Below are 8227 nucleotides of genomic sequence, written 5' to 3'. Positions count from 1 at the left end.
GGGGTGAGGCTCATCTCACCAATGTGAAAAGACCCCATAAACCCCTGGCGAGAAGGACATTTCTAACCATAAAACTCTAGAGGGAGTAACTTGACCCATATAACTTGTTTTCTTCTAAAAGAATACCAAACAAATCATTAGATTAGTTGGTGGCCATACCTAACTGCTCTTGAATATGAGAAAGAGAGATGTTGAAAATAAATGAAGTCACCAAATGTTGACGATTGATCTGTCAATATGTTGAAAATCAGTTGTTGAATCAAACTATTGAAGCTCTGGACTAGACGATTAAATTCTTGGATCGGACAATTTAAACTATTGAATCTCTGGACTAGACGATTAAATTCTTGGATCGGACAATTTAAGTCTATAGTTGAATTGGATGATTGAGGTCGTGGATCAGGTGATTGAAGTTTGTAGTTAAATAAGCATGATTGAAGTCGTGGGATCGAATGATTGAAGTTTGTAGTAAAATTGGACAATTGAAGTCCTAGATTGGATGATTGATGTAATAGAGTCAAACGATTGAAGTAGTCAAATCACTCAATTGAAAAAGTTGAATCCCCGATTGAAAGATTGAATTGGACGATCGAAGAAGTTGGATTGCCGATTGAACTAGTCTTAAATTACACAATTGAATCATGCAATAGAATCCCACGATTTATGTAGGAATTGAACGATTGTACACCCAATCGATCATTACAAAAGTTGGATTGCTGACTTGAATTGTATGATTACAAAGGTTGGATTCGAGCAATTGAATTGACATGGTTGGCAATTGCAAAATTTATCTGTAGCATCTAGTAGGCAATTTAGTTAACGACCTATCCTCCACATGTCGCAAGCTATGGAGAAGCGATGAGTTGACAACATTTGATGATTGTCAGGGACAACGATTGTTGGAGATAGAGTCGGATGCTTGCCCAACAAATGAAGATAAGGTTAGGTGCAATCGTGGAGTCTAGTCGCCAAGGGTTAAGCTATGGACTTGAGATCTTGAATGAGTTATAGATGAATGTAGAGGGAGTTTTCTACATAACTTGACTCCTTTAGAGGTGAGTTTTCTACATAACTTGACTCCTTTAGAGGTGAGCTCTTAAGGTGAGAATTATTTACATCCCAGGCATGGGTCAATGTCCATGGGTCGAGGAAGTTGGCTATTAAGAGAGCTAGAAAATTATCCCATAAGTGGGTGCCAAATTCCTATATAAGAGTGAGGAGGGCTGATAACTTAGTGTCGAGCATGCCTTGCATGGGTCTAGATCTAGACTAGCCTAGAGGTGGATCTAGGGCTTTCTAGTTTTATCATACATGGTAAGGCTACTTCATTGAAGTATAGTGTGTATGGAGCCTTTTCCTCCACCTGATGAGGTTATTCCTTAAACACCACATCACGGTTTACAATTATCTTCTTCACGTTACGGTAGCGGAAATGCATTGAACACGGAGGAGGAGAGCTCTGGATCACCAGCCAGCCACACCATAAAGGGAATGGGGATAAGGTTTCCTATTGTTGGGTATATATGGTGGCCTGCTTTTGCCAACACATACCCGACCACCCGCCTTGGCACCCTCTCCCTTGAACCCTGGCTCGCTCACCACCCACGCTCTGGTGGGCAGTCTCAGAGTCCGGTCAAGCTCCGCATAGATATTACGGGCTATGTAACATTACTCCCCCCTTAAGAAGAGTTTTCATCCGTGGTGGAAACGAACTCTGGAAAGTTCTTGGTTAGTGTACTCAAGTGCTCCCACATGGATGCCTCATCCTCTTCGCGATCCTTCCACTTAACAAGTGCCTCTCGATACACACCTCGTTTGTTATAAGAGGGGAACGCTCAAGAAACTAATGCACCAACTTTTGATCAGTTTTAGGAGATGTAGTAAATGCTAAAAGATCAGCATCAATGAGTCTAGGCTTATGCCTTTAGAAATGGGCTAGAATGCATGTGGAATTTAGGGGTGTCGTGCTATTTTTTATTACAAAAAGCACAAGGGGCTGTTTTTTTCAAAAAAATAATTGTAGGATAGCAAATTGTTTGCTCCTTTGCAGAGTTGAACCAAATCCGATGCTAAAACCATCTCTTTAATAGATACTGTTGAGTTTCCATTTCTTAGTTCTCTACATAATGTAGATGAACCTAAGTCTTTTGAAGAGGCTCAAGCAAAATCAAACTAGGTTAAAGCCATGTAGGAAGAAATGCTTGCCATTAAGAAAAATGATATTTGATATTTAGTGGATCTATCACTTGCTAAGAAAGTACTTGGTACTAAGTGGGTTTACAAAGTCAAGAGAAAGGCTATTGGATATGTGGACAGTTCAAGGCCAGACTACTTGCAAAAGGTTATGTCTAGCAAAAAGGGATTTATTATAAAATAAAATTTTTACCCCCACTTCACATACAACCACTATCAGATTTGTTACTGCTTTGGCATTCCACCATGGATGGAAAGTGTACCAATTGGACATCAAAATAGTATTCTTGAATGGTGACTTGCAAGAAGAAGCTTATGTGAGTCAACCAACTAGATTTGCCAAACCAGGTTAAGAACAAAAAGTTATGTAAGCTTAAGAAAGCTTTATATGATTTGAAACAAGCCCCTAGGGCTTGGTACCAAAAGATTCATGCCTATTTAACTGGATAAGGATTTTAAAATAGTTCTACAGAAACACTTTATATGTCAAAAAGGACAAGCAAGTTTTTCTTGTTGTCATTCTCTATGTTAATGCCATGCATTGATAGGGGAAAATGAGGATTTGATCATAGCCTTTAAGATTGACCTTGCCTCAAATTTTGAGATATCAAATCTTGGTCTCTTATACTACTTTTTGGGTATGCATTTTATAGAGTAAGATGATGGTTAGTCACATTAAGCAGTTCAAGTACATCAAGGCACATTAAGCAGTTCAAGTACATCAAGGCACTTCTCGAAAGGTTCAATATGGAAAGTTGTAAACCAATCTCTACACTAATAAAACCTAATGTAAAGCTCAATCTGCAAGATCCCGAAGAATCATTTGACATAACCGCTAATGATCAAGCTATTGGATGCCTAATACATTTTTGCAACTCATAGACAAACAGTCAATTTGGTGTGTCACACCTTTCAAAGTTTATGTATTGCCTAGACACTAAGCATTGGTAGATAGTTAAACATATCTTTAGATACTTACAAGGCACTCGAGACCTTGGATTATTCTATGCCAAAGGGGGTGATCTACAAGTGCATGCCTTTTCTGATTCTGATTGGGGTGATTATGATACACGATAGTACACATCTCGAAATTGCTTCTTTCTTGGCAACTCATGCATCTCATGGAAGAAGCAACAATCTCATCTTATGAAGCTCAATTCACATCAGCATTCACTATGACAGTTGAGGAAGATTGATGATAGATCTTTGTGTCCCTTCAAACATCTCTACTCTAATTCTCACTGATAGTCAAAGTGCAATGGCAATAGCCAAGAATCCTATCTTGCATGCATGTCAGAGAGACCATGCATGTGAGATTAATCTAATCTATTACATGCGATTTATCAAGGACCACACCATCCCACCACCACCCATTCCATTACCTAGCTTTCACCATATCCAAGGCTTCACCATCCACCACCACTCGTTACCTAGCTTCTACCATATCTTGGTCCCCATTACCTTATCTAGGCCTTCACCAGCATCCACCACCACTCGTTACCATAATATTTCCCCCCTTGCTACACACCTGAGATTCCCCCACATCCACCTTCGCCTGCGTTCACTTTCACCTGCACTCAGTCTATTATGATCACTTATAATGCCACATAGTTGACCTTGATTTCTCACCATCACTCTTAGCCATCACAACACATCTATTCTACACGAATCCACCCAAGCTAGCTTCCCACACACTCGTTGCTCCACTGCCGAATCCCCTAGGGCTCAAAGTCTCAAAATGGTGGTATGATGATGAGTGCTGAGTCACACACCTCCTTATGCAGAAATAAGAGATTGCATGGATCTCTGCACAAGTGAAATGCATAAAGATTGCTATCGCCTCAGTTGTCGAAAGAAGTTGGTAAAGCACAAAACAAGAGATTGGACGGATCGCTACACAAGCGAAATGCATAGAGATTTCTATCGCCTCGCCTATCAAAAGAAGTGTACGTTCATAGCAAAGCACAAATTGGAATTGTACCAACTCTTTCTGAGTGTAAACCTCAGACACATGCTTTTTGAATTATTCCAACTCCTTTTGAGTGTAAACATCTTGGATGCATGCTTTTTGGAGGAACAAACTATACCCACACCCATCACCATTTCTTTTTTTTTGGGGGGGACCAATATGTGTGTGTGTGTGTGTGTATTAATCAAAATACATTACAACTTGTCAACATTACATCAACTTATTCATTCATTATTCAAGCCCTATTTAGCAAATTGCAGATCAGATCCCATCTATCATCCTCAAATACAAAAGATTTTTCCCAAGATATCTGATATCCAAGCTGTATAGGTCTCTTGTATGGGAGACCTATACATGCCACCTATGTGATATCCCGAATCATCACCCCCTTGATTTATCTCATATTCCTCACTCTAACTCTACCAGCCTTTTTATCATTGTTGCCAGTGTCACCAAAGCACTATTGAAGCTGCACAATGGTAGAGCTAAGGACCAAGAGGACATTTACATAGAGCACTTTGCACATGGATCCACCACCTTGGCCCCTATCCTTACTACACAAGTCTTCAATAGGGCTTTGTGTGAAAGCCTTCCCCTCTCCTGGTCCACAAACATTATTGTCCCTATACATAAGGCAAGAGGACCTACATAACCCAATAACTACCAGACTATCATGATTGGTCACACCTTAGCCAAGATTTATGGGGATGTATTAGAGGAAGAGATTGGACTCTATATAGCAGAGAGGCGGAGGAGGTAGAGAGCACCATAACAGGTAGGCTTTAGGAGAAATTATTCAACATTGGGTCATATCTTTACCCTCATGGTCATCATTGAGAAGGCAGATGCATTGCACGCTTTTCGTGCTGAGAGGGACCTCATAGTATATCTTTGGAAGACCAAGATTATGCTTTTCAACACCTCATGTTTGTTTGCAACCAAACACTCTTTCACATATACAGGTAATTCATATGTATTTCTAGGGATAACTTTCTCTATCCCGCTTACCATGTGCTCGACCCACCAAGTACATTTGGTGCAGGGATATGCCACCTTATTCATCTGGAGAGACAATGTTTTTATGCACACTTCCTGGAACTTAGTACCAAATGCTGATGATTTGATACTTTATTCTACCTAGCTAGCAATAATGAATGAGCCATCTTTTTACAGACCCTGTCAGAGAAGGACTAGCACAGGAGCAGAGCGGCTGCAGGTTATGATTCTCTCACACATGATCATAAGTAAGCTATCAATGCCACATGCCATAGTATTGGCCAAGTTTGGATCAGCCTCCCTTGTCATAGATGCCATGTTCCAGGCTATCACTTACATACAACACATCTACAAACTACATAGACATGGCCTCCCACGATTGGCCTTGGAGACTTCTAGACAACTAACACAAGAGGGTCATTGTAGTTGTTGGTATCCACACATCACCAGCTAGTTTGAGTCACATGGCTTTGAGATGGACTACCTCCCCCCCTCCTTTGTGAGTAAAGCTTTGACTCCCTTTCCTTGACATCTACAAATTATATAGACATAGCCTCCCACAATTGGCCTTGAAGACTTCTAGGCAACTGGCACAAGAGGGTCATTACAGTTGTTGGTATCCACACATCACCAAAGTTGGTTTGAGTCACATGGCTTTGACATGGACTGCCCCCCCCCCTCCTTTGGGTATAGATTTGACTCCCCTTCCTTGATCTCTCACAATAGGAGATCAACCACACCATTTGTCTAGATCTGACTAGAGTTCATACATATTGGACATGGATATCCCCAATTGAGATTTCCCCAAAGCTTTAGTTCTATGGATAGCATTTCTTGAGGGTCAATGAGAATGGTTTCATTTGAGAGGCCTAGTTATCTCCATAGATATGTGTCCTTGAGAATGGCTTCATTGTAAGGCCCAATCATCCCACACCATGAGGATTGACACATTCGTCAGGTAGGGAGAGTAAAGGGTGTCCCACGAGTGTAGTATTAGGTAGACTGAGTCTAAGGAGCATTACATACTTAGCTTACTATGAGATACACGAACACACACTGTCCTTTAGGGAGGGGTCCGGGCCCTTATTACAAGTGATGCTTATAAAGATCAAAGATGCTTGGGACTATACCTACTAGAGTTGAGGCACCACAAAGAAAAACTATTAAGGGAGTAGCTCAAGATGTGGGATACCACACAGACCTCTATCGTTGACTTCTTTAGCCTCCATTAGAGAGCCCCAGCTAACTAAAACCCTCCACACATGTGACAAACTAGAATCACGTAGCTAGGGAGTCCTCTAAGAGAGGGCACAGTCTCTCCAAAGAGCCAAGCACCCCACTCGCGAGACGAGCGACCCGTACCCTTCACTCACTAGCTCCAAATCTCAAACTTGCTTCAATGATATAGAGAGGCAACCCTGCATGTGGTGGATATTGAGGCCATGTACATGGTCCATGAGGAGGAGGACACATTAGGTTCTTTTGCTACCTACTTTATATGGTCTATGTGGTACGTTGACCTTGTCTATTCGTTCAGCATCTGTTCTTTTACTTTTTTCATGTTGAATTGACATCCCAGTTTACTCATGGATCACATGTAAGAGATTTTTAGTATCAGCATAGAAGTTATTGTACTACAAAGGGTAGGCTAGGTAGGGGGTACACACAAGAGAGGGATTACCACTAAAGCATCCAGGCCTCCTACCCCCAACCACACCCATACACACACACACCAAGAAGAAATGGGCTTTGTGTTAGAGGCACACACATTTGCATGGGCCTGCAGAGCAGGAGGCTCTGGCACGCTAAGGCCTAGGTGTGACAGAGATCCTCCTAATTTTTGAGAGGAAATGGTGCCCTGTGGAGTGAGAATTGATCTTGAAAAATTTGAGCCACAGGGGGGATGAGAGGATAAGATTAGGATTAATGAGAATGATTAGTGACTTATACACACTAATGAGTTGAGGGGTAAACTAAATAGAGTGATTATAAGAATCTCAAGGAAGAGAAGGAGGCTGTGATACCAAGTTAAAATTCATGGTACCTCCTACAAGAAGCTAATTAGACAAACGACACACTAGTTAGTGATACATGATTAACTTAATCCTAAGGTGGGTGATGCCTAAGCAAGTTCATGATGAGAGTATGTGAAACAAAGTGATGATCAAAAGCTAATTAGGTTGCAAGATAGATTAACTTGCACTCATAGAGAAGCTTGAGATGTGCTTATATTCCATTGCTTGAAATGTCCCCCTTTTATATGAGGAGTGTACAATTTGGCTTTTTCTCTTGCATGTGGGATAATTCTCAACTTTTATCACATTCTCTCTAGCTCTCATGTTACCTTAAATCTCAACACTATTCGTATGTACGACAGTCACCTCTCTGAACTCTGGAGAACTAAGAGGTAACCGTTGGATAGAATGCAATTGCCGAGAGGATTTACCATCCTTCTTGGCATCGTTGTTGGAACTACCTCCAGCTCCTAGATTTGGACATGTTACTTTGCTATGTCTAGCCTCGAAACAGTTAAATTATAGATTTTTCTGGCACACTAAGGCATGTCTGCCTAACCAACTCTTTGTTAGAAATCATTTGCTCAACACTTCCCACTCATGTTGTTTCTACGAGTGACGGATGTGCTCTATTTTCTAAACCCCCCTGTATGAAGAGTAGTGAACATCCAACAGTTTCCAGTTTAGAAGACGGCTTATGTAGACTTAGCACTTTGCTAAGTAGCATGCACGCTTGTGTGGACTATGTGATCGCATTAGTGAGTGCTGGATAGCAAAGATTGAGGACACACTATTCTCGGGTTGTGGGGCTCATTTGAGGATGCAAACAGCCCCAGATGCCCGTGGAAGCTACTCATTGTCTAATATAGTCCAATTGGATGATGTGGTTGGTTGGTCATTTTGGACGAAGTCATAGATTGGCTAACATGGCCAATCTACGTTCATGTCGATCCCCCTGGCACTATATATAGACTAGTTTGGCAACCTTAGTTCATCATCGAGTTCATTGTGTTAAAGCACTCTTGTAAGCAAGACATCCTCTGTCAAGAGTTTA

The sequence above is a fragment of the Cibotium barometz genome, chromosome 39, assembly GCF_041138505.1.
Source record: "Cibotium barometz isolate CiBa-2024 chromosome 39, ASM4113850v1, whole genome shotgun sequence".
NCBI lineage: Eukaryota > Viridiplantae > Streptophyta > Polypodiopsida > Cyatheales > Cibotiaceae > Cibotium > Cibotium barometz.
The sequence above is the reverse complement of the archived record's forward strand: the minus strand, read 5'-3'. Positions refer to the sequence as shown.